Source organism: Petromyzon marinus, unplaced genomic scaffold, assembly GCF_048934315.1.
Source record: "Petromyzon marinus isolate PM22_M1 ecotype Great Lakes invasive population unplaced genomic scaffold, UKy_Petmar_22M1.pri1.0 PM_G_Scaffold_35, whole genome shotgun sequence".
Lineage (NCBI taxonomy): Eukaryota > Metazoa > Chordata > Hyperoartia > Petromyzontiformes > Petromyzontidae > Petromyzon > Petromyzon marinus.
This window is the reverse complement of record NW_027422928.1, coordinates 1,159,768-1,174,327: the sequence shown is the minus strand read 5'-3', so window position 1 is coordinate 1,174,327 and position 14,560 is coordinate 1,159,768. Positions and strand designations below refer to the sequence as shown.

The window sequence follows — 14,560 nt, the reverse complement described above, 5'->3', positions numbered from 1 at the left end:
GATGGAGTTTAAGTTGATTTAGATTCATTTTCCATTGCCCCCTCCCTTGGGTGTGTGATCTCAGCAACCTGGACATTATTGTGTATACGTACACACTCACAGTGTGTACATACACACACAGTGTATGTACACACACACACAGTGTGTGTACGTACACACTGTGTGTGTGTAGTGGAGGGCAAAGGCGGAGCATTGGCCAGTCATCTCAGTCAGTCGACCCATGGCATCTTCTCATCAATTTATTTTTTAAAATGTATTATTTTTATTTATTTGCATCTTTTTAATCTTTTATTGTTTATTTTTTTGTATTCTCTTTACGTGGCTCTACCGAAAGAACCAGGAATATGGTAGCGCATTCTCTATTTGTTGCAGAGGTTCAAAGTTCAAATCCGACAGGCACACCTGGCTACCCCTGTAACATTCACCACAATATGCGCTGTTCTGCTTCACGGCGGATGTAAAACAGAGTATTGTGTCACTCACAACGCACAGGTCATTGCATGCTGGTGTCACAGTCAAAATTGTGGTTAATTCCAGACATTATCCAGAAACTCTACAACGGAAATGTTTGGCTACGTAAGGTTTGAAAGAAGTGTTAGTCAAACAGAATGTGTATTTGCGTGCGCGTGTTTAAACGTATCTTTGTACGAGCAGTAGGGCAGCGGTTAGCGCTACGCTGCGCTACGAACCCGGAGACCCGGGTTCGTTTCCCGCTCACGGCCAACACCGCCAGTGACGATTATCTGAACCGGTCCTGGGCCTTCCCTAGGTCGTCTCAGCCTAAAAATGAGTACTTCGTGTGATGTGAGCATCGCCACTCGGGATACAAAGGCGGCCGGGCGCGGTGCTGGCTACCCACCCCCCACGTGTGCCGTGCCATCCTTCATAGGTGCTCGCTAACAGCACTTGCCCCTAGAGTCTGCTAATGCTCTACCGGGGATCTTTGTTCTTGTCGTTGTGTACGAGTGGGGAGCGGTAATTTAGTGGCTATCGCACTGCACTCCGAAACTCGGTGACCCAAATTGGATTCCTGCTCATGACACACAACAGTGGCAGATATTTAAACCAGTCCTGGGTTTTCCCTACATCGATGTAGTCTTGAATGACTTCCTAGTGTGCTGTGTAAATATCAGGGGAGACAAAGGCGGCCCGGTGCGGTGTTGGCCACCCTCCCCCTCGAGTGCCGTGCGTGCCGGCGTTTATAGGAGCTCACCAACAGCACTTGCCCCAGCAGTCTGTTGAAGGCTGTACGGGGGCTCTTTGTGTGTGTGTGTGAGTACCTGGTACAGTGTAAACATTGCCACTAGGGAGAAAAGGCGGTCGGGCGTGGTGCTGGCCACCCACCACCTCGTGTACCGTTCTGGCCTTCATAGGTGCTCGCTAACAGCACTTGCTCCTACTGTCTGTTAAGGCTATATGGGGGATCTTTGTCTTTGTGTGAGTGCAAAAAGATCAGGCAACATGACTGGCAGAGAAAATTGCTTGAGAATGTTTTAAAAGCATGGGTTTAGGAAAGAGAACAAAGCATGTCTCTATTATGTGCATTACCATTGAAGGGTGCATTGGGTTCAAAACCATCCGCATAGCCTCAAATCTGCATTAATGCCAATTTGTCTCCGTATCTGGTAAGATCATAGTATTACAGGTCCTCTCACGCGCTAACCCAGACTGATGTGAGTGCACGATCTCTGTATTAGTTTTTTTTATTGTCCTTAACTCAAATCAAACAATATGCAGTTCAGGTCAAATAAGACATTCCTTTTTAACGCTTTCCAACCAAGGTTGAGATGTTCATGCATTAGCTCTGTTCGTTCATATCTGCCCATCTGTCTGTTGCATGGCATTTCGATAACCCTCTTAAAGATGTATGGACTTATGCTGTACATAAAGATGTGGAGCTGAGTGGACTTGCCGATGACCGGTACCAGTGGTGTTAAGATAGGCCTCTGTGGAGGAGGCTCGTGAAGCACGCTGCTGGGCAGTTGGAGGCAGTCGCCCTCCAGTAACAACGGAGGGCGGATGAGCGACGCTCACGACGAGCGGAGCGTCTACCACACCAAGTCGGTGCAGTGGTGCCTGTCAGTCATCTTATTGAGCACATGGCAACTTGGGTCTGTCCTGTGAGCTGGCAGAGAGCCTTCGACATATCACGTGGCCTCAACACGTAAGACAAAACTATAATTCGTGTTGTAGAGAATGTACCTCCTCCTATACGTGTAACTTTCAAGTGGTATGCATTGTAATTGATGAATGATCCGAGCGTGCTCCCTATTTCAAAGACAATGCGTTGCTCCAGATGCTTCGTGGAACACAAAAACACCGTTTGACCTGTATCACAAGAACAACGGGTCTCACCTGAGTTCTCTGTACAGGTTACTTTCAAACACACGCACACTTTGTCCTAACATCACTTATTCAATGTTTGACCCTTACAGATCAAATGTTACAAGTATGCACAAAATCAAATAAGTATTCATTCTAAATTATTGACAGGCATATTAACAAAATTTGATTACTGCAGTTAAATATACTGCATCACGTTACATCGTATTAACAAGAAGCTTTTAAAAAAAAGTTGCACAGTCTGCTTCAGTGTATGTAAACCATTATTGTGTCATTCAAAACGAGTAGGCCATTGCATGCTGGCATCTGAGTGAAAATGTAGCAAATTCTAAACATTACCTACAAACTACACAACTGAGATAACGCATCAATCATCGCCCCCTACTGACAGGCTCTTGTCCACATGCAAGCTGGTGCAGGGCCACCACCTTGTGCCACACAGGGGCAGCTGCTACTTGGGGTTGCTCTTCGAGTGTTTCAGACGAGACACTAAACTCCGAGTTGCTGAGGCGGTTAAGCAAGTACCGTGTAAATGCAATTATTATAACATAGTGAATGCTTGGGGGCTTATTGTCTCTCGCTCCTGGTTAAAGATCTACCCAACCCACAGGTCCACAAAGACTGGCCGCCCTTATTCTGCAGGTTGAACCTAGCAACTGAGTGTCCAACTTCACGTTCTTGTCATTAAAGGCCTGTGACAAAGGTGCATCCATTGTAGCGACATCATCTCAAGCTTACACATCTACCGGGTCTCCACTTGACTTTGTATTGTCTCGGAGGAAGTCCACCCACACCTCCACTTCCACAAACTGCTGGGAGTTGCCTCGCTCTGCCTCACAGTCAGAATTCTCCTCCTGCTTCACGTTGCCTCCATCGATGTGAAGGTCCCATTTTGGAGTTGAATATTCATCTTCACATTTCACCTTCACTTCTTCCCTCTTCACCATCACTTCTTCACATTTCACCTTCACTTCTTCACATTTCACCTTCACTTCTTCACATTTCACCATCACCTCTTCATATTTCACCTTCACTTCTTCACTCTTCACCGTCACTTCTTCCCTCTTCATCTTCACATCTTCCCTCTTCACCATCACTTCTTCATATTTCACCTCGATACCTTTAAAAGTGTCCAAGCTGGGATTTTCTTCCGGTTCGTGTTTCATGAGGGATGGGCTCATTGCGGCACATTGACTTTCACAAGCTGATTTCAGACTCCGCTCCTTGTGGATCTTCTGATGCTTCTGTGTTCTCTGGTGTACTTTAAGTTGTTGTTGCTGTGCAAACGCCTTCCCGCACGGAGTGCACCTGAAGGGTTTCTCTCCTGTGTGTGTTCTCTGGTGTACTTGAAGATTTGATGAATCTGCAAACGCCTTCCCACACACACTGCACTTGAAGGGTTTCTCTCCCGTGTGTGTTCTCTGGTGTACTTCAAGATTTGATGAACGTGCAAACGCCTTCCCGCACAGAGTGCACGTGAAAGGTTTCTCTCCCGTGTGTGTTCTCTGGTGTTTTTTAAGAGCAGATGACCGTGAAAATGCCTTCCCACAAACACTGCACTTGAAGGGTTTCTCTCCCGTGTGTGTTCTCTGGTGTTTTTTAAGAGCAGATGAATCAGAAAATGTCTTCCCACACACACTGCACAAGAAGGGTTTCTCTCCCGTGTGTGTTCTCTGGTGTTTTTTAAGAGCAGATGACCGTGAAAATGTCTTCCCACAAACACTGCACTTGAAGGGTTTCTCTCCCGTGTGTGTTCTCTGGTGTTTTACAAGATCAGATGACTGTGCAAATGCCTTCACGCACACACTGCACTTGAAGGGTTTCTCTCCTGTGTGTGTTCTCTGGTGTTTTTTAAGAGTAGATAAATCTGAAAATGCCTTCCCACACACACTGCACTTGAAGGGTTTCTCTCCCGTGTGTGTTCTCTGGTGTTTTACAAGATCAGATGACTGTGCAAATGCCTTCACGCACACACTGCACTTGAAGGGTTTCTCTCCCGTGTGTGTTCTCTGGTGTGTTACAAGATTACATGACTGTGTAAACGCCATCCCGCACATCGTGCACCTGAAGGGTTTCTCTCCTGTGTGTGTTCTCTGGTGGTTCTGAAAAACTGATGGCAATGCAAATGCCTTGTTACACACAGTACATTTGAAGGGTTTCTCTCCTGTATGAGTTCTCTGGTGCCGTGTCAAATTTCCAGTCCGGTCTGTGCTGTATGCACACTGGTCGCATTGTTGACTTGTTGTACCGAGCTGCGCTGACTGCCTTTGCTCCATCAGACCAAATCTGCAGAGGAAGCGTCAGCTGCAGACAGAAAAAAAGAATATCCACACCATCTACACGTCAGGCACAGAGGAATGCACACGTGACTTACACGTTTATACTTATTAATATATTCATGATGTAGTGAAAAAGTTTCCCAAATTCATCAGATTTGATGAACGTGCAAACGCCTTCCCACACAGAGTGCACCTGAAGGGTTTCTCTCCACGGGCTGTTATGGGACACAGTGAGAGGGAAAATGTCATGAATATGCCTGGAAGCCTTCATATCTTCAAGATGAATGTTAACCCAAAACTCTAAGCACACAATTTCGGCTGTCTGACTACAAAATGAATATTTATAAAAGCTAAATTCAGCTGACATAGCAAATGGTGTTGAAAACAATACTATTTGTGTTATGCAGAAATGCATAAATTAACGTTCAATCGCAACTTAGAGGTGTGAATCCAGGCTCAGATGTCCTTGAATGCTGGGGATGAACAGTTCCGACTTCAGCTGAATGTGTGTGCTGTGTTCACCTCCTGTTTCCATTCTTATAAAGAGTTCCAGAGGAAAACAAAAATAAACTATTGTTTTGATATAACCTCCGTGTTCAACAGAGTTAATAGACTTTACTGCAAACACAAACTTGACACTGTCACACACTGCCATGGGTAAACAGGTGGCGGTGTGACCAGAACGATGCCTGGCCACCTTCATCTGCTCAGCATTAATTCTTCCTCACTCCACCAAGTAATGAATCGAGGATCAATCAACATAGCCGAGGCTATCCGTGTCTCTGTCTCTCTCTCCCCGTGGTGAAGGTGTTCCCCTCCACACATTCAGAGTCAACAGCGGCACGCGCTTAGCGTCTTTGACCGATAGACATTGACGCACGTATTGTTGGTTCTTTCAGTAAAGTCACGTAGATAGAAAATAAAGATAACAGATCAAATTTAATAAATAAAGACCACTTGTGTTGCGATCAAAACGTCGTGGGTTTATTGCTTTATTTTTAAAAAAATATTTTTCATTTATTTGTATTATTTTATTTTCTATCTACGTGGCTTTACCGAATAAACCATGAATATTAATTAGCGAGTTACACCTCCCGCTGGCACTTCATGCAGTCACGAAAGTTTTAAGTCAAAACATTCACACACGTTGACAAAGCCTCACCTTGTGTTGTTGTGGGCAGGTCGCTTCTGATAACAAGAGCGGTATAGCAGCTCAAGCGGGATTGGCCTGCTAACAAAAGAACGAAAATAAAAACTGCGTGAATATTTACAATAAAACAAAGTTACAAAGTGGCGAGCCGGGTGAATACAAATTAAACTTAAGCGAGATAATTAAAGTGAATGCAATCAGGCGAGGGCAGGAGGCAAGGCCCCGCGTGGCTAGGCCCCGCGTTGTAAAGTTCCAACCTGGACATCGATTCCCATGCTCGCTGCTACTCAACTGACATCCCTGAGAGAGAGAGCGAAGCTCTACCTTGGTAAACAACAACAACCACCACAACCACAACAACCACCACCACAACAACCACAATCGCAATGAGAATTTCTCACCTCAGATTTCAGTGCAGGAAGCGATAGCTTCCTGTTACCTCGTGACGTCACGCGGTAGCAGGTGACGTGACGTCACTTCCGGGTCACGAGACGCGCTCCTCCCATGAGCTGCTCCGTAAATAAATAAATTATAGGGTAAATAAATTATGTTAATGTACCTCCCGTTATGTCGTGGGTGCTGAACCCGTCGCAATAAACTCGCGACGGCTTTAACGGATACATTATGTTAATGAGCCGCCAGTCACTGGGCGTAGCTTTGCCCAAATAAGGATTGGCACTGGACCGATATCGGCAGTGACCCAAGCGGAGGTGACGTCACGTTCAAGAGCGCGATGGACGGATGAATACCTTGGTGACATGACGTCACTAGCGAGGTACACCTCCCCCTGGCCTTTCACGCCGATGAAGTAATGCTGAGTGGTGACGTCACACAGCGGGATTGGAGTTTAAGTTGATTTAGATTCATTTTACATTGCTACCTCCCTTGGGTGCGTGGGCTCAGCTACAACAACGTGGACATTATTGTGTATACACTGTGTGTGTGTACACTGTGTGTGTGTGTACACTGTGTATATACACTGTGTGTGTGTGTACACTGTGTGTACGTATATACACTGTGGACATACACTGTGTATACACTGTGTGTGTGTACACTGTGTGTGTGCACACTGTGTGTGTACACTGTGTGTGTGTGTACACTGTGTACACTGTGTGTGTGTACACTGTGTGTACACTGTGTGTATGTATCTCCTGTACGTGTAACTTTCAAGTGGTATGCCTTGTAACTGATGAATGATCCGAGCGTGCTCCCTATTTCAAAGACAATGAGTTGCTCCAGAGGCAGACGCTTCGTGAAACACAAAAGTACCCTTTGACCTGTATCACAAGAACAACGGGTCTCACCTGAGTTCTCTGTACAGGTTACTTCCAAACACACACACACTTTGTCCTAACATCACTTATTCAATGTTTGACCCTTATAAATAAAATGATGCATGTACACACAAAATCAGACAAGTGTTTAATCGAAATAATTGACAGGCATTTTAACAAAATTTAATTACTGCAGTGAAATATACTGCATCAGATAACATCTGATTAAGAAGCTCTTTAAAAAAATATGCAGCATCTGCTTAACAGTGGATGTAAAACATACTATTGTAGTGTCATTCAAAACGAGTAGGCCATTGCACGCTGGCGAATTCTAAACATTACCGACAAATTACAGAGGGGTCAAATACTTATTTCCCTCATTAAAATGCAAATCAATTTATAACATTTTTAACATGCGTTTTTCCGGATTTTTTTGTTGTCATTCTGTCTCTCACTGTTCAAATAAACCTACCATTAAAATCCTAGACTGATCATTTCTTTGTCTGCGGGAAAACGTACAAAATCAGCAGGGGATCAAATACTTTTTTCCCTCACTGTACATACATACATTCCCTCACTGTACACACAGTGTGCAGGTTGACTGAATGAGGCAGTGTCCAGGTCTGGCTCAGGTGTCACTCTGCCACTTGACGGTTAGCCGTGACGGAGAATCAAACTCGGGCGGTGGAGTTCATCGCGCACCGCGCTCACCGCGGCAACAACCGCTCCACCCCACGCGTTATTGAAAGACGAAATTTTCACCGAAAACTTTCGCGGCTGCAGGAATTAAAATATTCCTCATTTGCCGTCTACGTCTACGTGACTTTACCGAAAGAACCGAGAATATCGATGTGAAACACAACACACGATTCGCAATAGCTAAACGGTTTGCGCCTCGGTACATGCTAATTTGTGTCCCATTGTCTCTGAAACCCAGTCCCTCCATCTCTGGCTATTTAAGGGCTCGGTACAGAGCTGCTTCACCTCTTAACTGTGTGCGTGTCTCCCCCCATAGGTCTCTCTATGGTATGTATTCTATCACTCGTAAATTTCACACTCAACTTACAGTTTAACAATCTTTGAAATAGCGTATTCAACTAGACCATGCGTTGTGTTTTAACTGACCGTCTGTGTTGCTTTACAAAGTTTCCAAATTTTGCTAAACCCTGTTTGATTTAGTGTGATGCTCCGTCTCTCTATATCCCCTGGTATATCTGTGTTAATTCCTTCTCCTTAAGGGCTGTATATATCTGCGGTTACGTGTGTCCTCTACCTAATGATGATTGCTTGTGTTGCAATCGAAAAGTCGTATATTATGTAATTATATTTTTTCTTATTTCTACGTAACTTTACCGAAAAAAACAAAGATTAATTCAGTGGATGTTTGTTCGATGCGACGGCGGTGTTGGCGCGTAGGGGGCTGCGTATTTGTGGAACGTCGTCGGTTCAGACTCAGAGTTTGCTGCCAGCGGTGGAGACCGCTGTGGCTCGCAGCTGTGGGCTTGTCGGAGCAAACCCGAAACTTGGGGGGGCTTGCCCCACTTCCTCCTCCCTCGGTGGCCGTACCAGACGAGAGCCGCTGACTTCTTTGCCAATGGAACCCATTTCAAAGCGTCTCTTCTTCTTCTGCTGCTGCTCACCCAAGCATTGCCGCCACCCTTCCCAGATCGGCAGCTGCGAGCTCGTCGTGAAGATCCCTCATTGCTGCGACGCGAAAGACGACCACGATTACAAACAGCGTCTTACGACGACAATGCAACTGAAGATGTGGACAGCGGCGACTGGACGCATTGGCAGCTCAGGCTGCGGTACGGGAGAGTTTGATGTGTGCACGACCGTAGTCTCGCGTTATATATTAATACACACGCCTACTCGGGATGTGTGTTTTAAGAGAGAAGGGCCTTTGTGGTGCTCGGTTTTTTTGTTATCGCCTCTGACGGATTATGGCCTAAGTCGACCTTCGACTTTCATTTGAATGTTCAACCTCTTGACCCCGAGGAAGGCTATACACAGTTAATACCGCTCAGCTTATACAACAATAGCCTCGCTTTTACAGTTGTGTTTGATCAACCTCTTGACCCCGAGTAAGACTATACGCAGTTAATACCGCTCAGCTTGTATAACAACACCTCGATTTTACAGTTGTATTTGATCAACCTCTTGACCCCGAGTAAGACTATACACAGTTAATCTTGCTCAGCTTAAACAACAACACCTCGCTTTTACAGTTGCATTTGATCAACCTCTTGACCCCGAGTAAGACTATACACAGTTAATCCCGCTCAGCTTAAACAACAATAGCCTCGCTTTTACAGTTGCATTTGATCAACCTCTTGACCCCGAGTAAGACTATACGCAGTTAATACCGCTCAGCTATACAACAACACCTCGCTTTTACATTTGTATTTGATCAACCTCTTGGCCCCGAGTAAGACAATACGAAGTTAATCCTGCTCAGCTTATACAACAATACCTCGCTTTTACAGTTGTATTTGATCAACCTCTGCGCACCTTATTCGTACGTAAATGGAATTGTAAATCCACATGAGGCAGGTAGGACTTGTGACAGCCTTTATTATGAACGAGCTTTACTACCCGGCTTCGCCGGGGACTTGGATTATCGTCTTGGATTAATTTAATATTCCCTTTTATTTCAGTGGAAAACCCTGAAAAAACATTGATGCCTGCAAGAAGGAAAAACATCCGAAACAAATCAATTATGTCTTTCACTCAAGGAAATTGAACCTTAACCAGGCAACTCGGAAGGGGAATGACGTGGCGAGCTGAAAATTGTCGCGTTCCCTTAGAAATTCCAGACGGCGTAAGCTGTGCAAATTTCATGACGATTTAAAGCTTTCGTGACTGCAAGGATTCATCTTCTTTGGTTCTTTCGGTAAAGTCACCACGTAGAATGAGAATAAAATAATAAAAAAATAACAATAAAATTCTCACGACGTTTCGGCCACAACACAAGTGGCCCTCTTCAGGTGAAAGGAACAGACCTGTCGTCCGACCTGAAGAGGGCCACTTGTGTTGTGGCCGAAACGTCGTGAGAATTTTATTGCGTTATTTTATTAATTTATTAATTTATTATCATTCTACGCGGTGACTTTACCGAAAGAACCAAAGAAGAAATTTAATGATGTCGGAGTGTCAGCGTTCGAGAGTTTTTGCCACTTCGCACAAACAGATGAATCTTTATTTTATTTCATGCAGGGCCACCACCTTGTGCCACACAGGGGCAGCTGCTACTTGGGGATGCTCTTCGAGCGTCTCAGACGAGATACAAAACTCCGAGTTGCTGAGGCGATTTATCAAGCACCGTGTAAAAGCAATTATCATGATAACATAGTGAATGCTTGGGGGCGTATTGGCTCTCGCTCCTGGTCAGAGATCTCCCCAACCCACAGGTCCACAAAGACTGGCCGCTCGCTCTTACTCTGCAGGTTGAACCTGTCTCAAGCTCTAGATTTAAAGCTTTCGTGACTGCTAGGATTCATACTCTTTGGTTCTATTGGGTAAAGTCACGTAGGTGAAAATAAAATAACAAAAAATCACGACGTTTCGGCCACAACACAAGCAGCCTTCATCAGGTGAAGGGACGAGACTGTCTGAAGGACAGCGCTGGAGTGGAAGAAGCCACGCTTAGATCACGACCTTTAAGCTATGTGAGAAGAAAAAGACCACGTGCCTTGACAAAGGAATTAGCATATAATTTAGCATTGAAATGGCTCATTGAAATAGCTAAGTTAAAGTATACACATCCGCAGAGGTACCCCTTTTCTCAGACAGGCATTAACATTTTCTCACATTTCTCTCTTATTTAAACACTCTCAAAGTTCAAACTTTTGCAGATTTAAAAAAATAAGTACAATATTAGTAAATGAAACCAAAGATCAAAACCTGTTTTCAAGCCCAAACATTTTTGTAAATCTGGCTAGCCGAACGCATTCTGTACTCCCTTAGCTAATCAGGACGCAGAACACATGTGCGGTTCTCCCTTAGCCAATCAGGACGCCGAACACAATGCGCGTTCATACTGTATGCAGGAAAAGAAAGCATGCAAAATTACACTAAAAAATCCGCGAAACAGCGAGGCCGTGAAAGGTGAACCGCGTTATAGTGAGGGACAACTGTACAGTACGATACACTATACACTACACACTATACACTACACGACTATACACTATACACTACACTATACACTACACTATACACTACACACTACATTATACACTATACACTACACTATACACTACACTACTATATACTACACTACTATACACTACACTACTCTACACTACACTATACACTACACTACTACACAATATACACTACACTACTATACACTACACTATACACTACTATACACTACACTATACACTACACTATGCACTACACTATACACTACACTACTATACACTACACTACTATATACTACACTACTATACACTACACTATACACTACACTACTATACTATACACTACTACACTACACTATACACTACACACTATACACTACACTACACACTATACACTACTATACACTACACTACTATACACTACACTATACACTACACTATACACTACACTACTATACACTACACTATACACTACACTACACACTATACACTACACTACTATACACTACACTACTATTTACTACACTACTATACACTACACTATACACTACACTATACACTACACTACTATACACTACACTATACACTACACTACACACTATACACTACACTACTATACACTACACTACTATTTACTACACTACTATACACTACACTATACACTACACACTATACACTACACTACTATACACTACACTACTATTTACTACACTACTATACACTACACTATACACTACACTACACACTATACACTACACTACTATACACTACACTACTATATACTACACTACTATACACTACACTATACACTACACTACTATCCACTACACTACTATACACTATACACTACTATACACACCACTATACACTACACTACTATCCACTACACTATACACTACACTACTATACACTACACTACACTCTACACTACTATACATGCCACTATACACTACACTATACACTACACTACTATACTCTACACTACTATACACACCACTATACACTAGACTACTATCCACTACACTATACTCTACACTACTATACACTACACTATATACTACACTACTATACACTACACTACTATACACTACACTATACTCTACACTACTATACACGCCACTATACACTACAATACTATACACTACACACTATACACTACACTATACACTACTATACACTACACTACTATATACACTACTATACACTATACATTACACTATACACTACACTATACTCTACACTACTATACGCTACACTACTATACACTACACTATACACTACTATACACTACACTATACACTACACTACACACTATACACTATACTATACACTACTATACACTACACTACTATATACACTACTATACACTATACATTACACTATACGCTACACTACTATACTCGTAACTACTTGGCGCGTTGTTTACGTGACAAACCTTACTGGCTGTGTCGGCTGGTGGAGGGTTATGACACAACATTTATACTTAATGCGCTCTGACCCCAAAAACCTTTGTGACATGTTTATGAACCACACGAGGTTGCACAACTGCACTGCCCCCCCCCGCCCAACCAACCGTGGCAGATACAAATACTTTACACGCGCACAAAATATGAACAGAGAAACATCTTAAAGTGACGACGTGCAACAGAAGCAACCTGGATAAACCCGCAAATCTTACAGAAAAAAACCCCACCGTATTACAACGCTGTGTGTAAAATTCCCAGTGTGATGCAAGTCAAACAATAACAACCATAAGACAATTTAGATTCAAGTTATCAGGCCCAACTCCGCACTTCCGCAAGAAACATGGCTTAACCATGTTTTCAAAATCACCAAAATAAAGATGTAAAATACAATCTAACAACAGCAATCAAAGTAACTGCGATTCAAATGTAACAATAAACGATATACATAACATGTATGTAACGGTCAACCTAGCTAATTGAGTCCTTGACATTTGCAGAGGTATCAAGATATGACATTTATTAGAACTATGGTCCTGGTAATAACTATCCATTATTGATGAGGAAGCCAATGAACGACAGGATGGCTGGCATGAATCAATGATCGTCGCAGCAATCAATTAAATTGCTTCGTGGTGAATCGACTGAGCTAGGTTTGGGGTAGGAATTAGGTTTTCATAGTTTCATAGTTTATTTATTTGGTATAGCCCTGTGAGCCATTCGGCTCTTGAATCGGGAAACCATAACAAAGAAAATTCTAACGTTTACCAAAAGGTATTTTGAACATCGATGCAATCATCGCTTTGCCTGTGTTTACAATACTGACCACTGTCCGTTTAATCTCTCTCCGCTGTCTCCCAGTGTCCCCTAGGAAGCTGTACACGCAGACCAGCCACGAAAGCTTGAAATCAAAATGTAAATGATCTCTATTGAGATATTTACACGAATGTTAAAAATCCACGGGCGGATTAACAAACACAGTTTAGACCCCCTCAGCTATTCCACAAAGACGACAGGGGAATGGTGGGAGGGAGGGGGGGGTGGTACCAGCCCAGCCCAGCCCAGCCCCGGCAGGCCGGGCCATCTAGCCCAGGCCGGAGACACTCACCAGGACCAGGCCTCACTTACCGGCACAACGCTCCGTAGATGTCTGTGGGGGTGGGGGGGGGGTCTTCAGCTCTTTACCACGTCGTGGCGAGGTTACACACGAAACTATTCCCTCGTGTGGTGGTGAAGGAGGTCCGACGTTTCGTGCCGCTAACACGGGCGGGTGACTTGTCCGCTGTCGCGACCACGTGTGGCTTTAGCAGGGCGCGTTTATAAAACGTAGCGCGGATAGGCGACCACGTGACAGCGAGGCTAAAATTCCGTAGAACTGATAAGCACTGCCCATAGACTCAACACTGCCCATAGCCTCAACGCTGCACCATAGACTCAACACTGCCCATAGACTCAACACTGCCCATAGACTCAACACTGCCCATAGACTCAACACTGCACCATAGACTCAACACTCATAGTTCATAGTTCATTTATTTGGTATAGCCCTGTGAGCCATTCGGCTCTTGAATTGGGTGCAACCGCAACAAACAAAAAACATGAACAAGAAAACATCTTAAAGTGACTTTGTGTGACTGTACAAACAGAAAATACAGGAAAAAAATATCAAAATATTCCTGAAATAGCACCGTACACCAACGCTGTGTGCAAAAATCCCAGTGGGATGCAAGCCAAATAACAACAACAACCACAAGACAACTAAGATTAAGGCCATCAGTCTAACTCCGTACTACAATAAACATTAACATGGCCAAAACAAACAAAAAAACTTTTCGAAATCACCAAAATAAAAGCCATAAATCCAATGTAACAGTGATCATATGTAACAGTGATCATAGGGACTGTGACC

General features: G+C 43.7%; 1 long non-coding RNA gene across 1 annotated transcript; it reads right to left on the bottom strand.

Moving 5' to 3' along the window:
* Nucleotides 1-7,181: 7,181 nt before the first annotated feature.
* LOC142915792 (uncharacterized) lies at nt 7,182-13,959 on the bottom strand. The gene is made up of 2 exons (XR_012936101.1): nt 13,780-13,959; nt 7,182-8,750 (listed from the first exon to the last, which is right to left on the bottom strand). It is a non-coding gene; the product is annotated as an uncharacterized LOC142915792 (long non-coding RNA).
* Between the last annotated feature and the right edge of the window lie 601 nt (nt 13,960-14,560).